Source organism: Chinchilla lanigera, unplaced genomic scaffold (genome assembly GCF_000276665.1).
Source record: "Chinchilla lanigera isolate Chin_1 unplaced genomic scaffold, ChiLan1.0 scaffold00144, whole genome shotgun sequence".
Lineage (NCBI taxonomy): Eukaryota > Metazoa > Chordata > Mammalia > Rodentia > Chinchillidae > Chinchilla > Chinchilla lanigera.
Window position 1 is genome coordinate 891,221 of NW_004955545.1, and position 1,014 is coordinate 892,234.

General features: G+C 41.0%; 1 pseudogene; it reads right to left on the minus strand.

Moving 5' to 3' along the window:
• Nucleotides 1-367: 367 nt before the first annotated feature.
• On the minus strand, nucleotides 368-738 carry LOC102011913 (annotated as a pseudogene).
• Nucleotides 739-1,014: the final 276 nt, after the last annotated feature.

The following is a 1,014-nucleotide window of genomic DNA, read 5'->3' on the forward strand; positions in this document are numbered from 1 at the left end:
CTAGTTGATATATATGTTTTTGTGACAGTGGGTACTGAGATCCTCCAATACAGTTGCATTAGTGCTTATTTGATTTTTCATGTCCACTAACATTTGTTTTATATAGTGGGTGCACTGGTATTTGTTGCGTATATATTTATGATTGTTATCTCTTTTTCTTGGATTTTTTCCTTTTATGAGGATGTAGTGACATTCTTTATCTCTCTTAATCAGTCTTGGCTTGAAATTTACTCTGTCTTCAAATAGAATAGCTACCCCTGCTTTTTATCTGGGTTCCTGTCACATGGACTATTGTTTTGCATCTTTTGACTTTCAGTCTATAAATTTCTTTTTTTTCAGAGTTTGAGTTTTATTGTCACTGCACCACTCAGGCCTTGATGGCAAACTTGCACAGGGGGTACAGCTGTTTCTTCCACTGCTGCTTCTTGGTCTTTAGCTTCTCCTCATGCTTGTTGAGCCGGCAGCACATGGCTCATATCATCTTGGCTGCAGGTCTAAGAGCATGTGCTTCTTGCCCTTATAGTATTTCCTGAGGTTTTCTTTCTGGGTCTGGTTGATAATGATGAGAAGACAGGCGACAGATTTGCAGACATTTCAGATCTTGGACAGCTTGGACACCACACCTCCCATCACTTTGGCAATGCAGAGCTGCAACAGCTCCACCTTCAGGTCTTCCAGCTGTTTCAGCAACTCCTCTTTCTTCTTGCCACTAAGGTCCTGAGCCTTAATCTTAGCCATAGCTGCACAAGGAGCCACCGCTGCCCCCTGTTTGGAGGGAAAGAGTTGAATTTCTTTTTTAATTACATCTATTTCTTACATGCAGCATATTATTGGACCTTGCCTCTTGATCCATTCTGCCAGTCTGTTTCTTTTGATTGGTGAATTAAGACCACCAACACTGATGGTTATAACTGATACGTATTGACTTATCCTTCTCATGTTAGTTTCCTGTTGTTGGCTCTTCCCTTTTTTTCCCTTCCCTCTGTTTGTTTGCCTTGCTGGTGGATTCTTTCT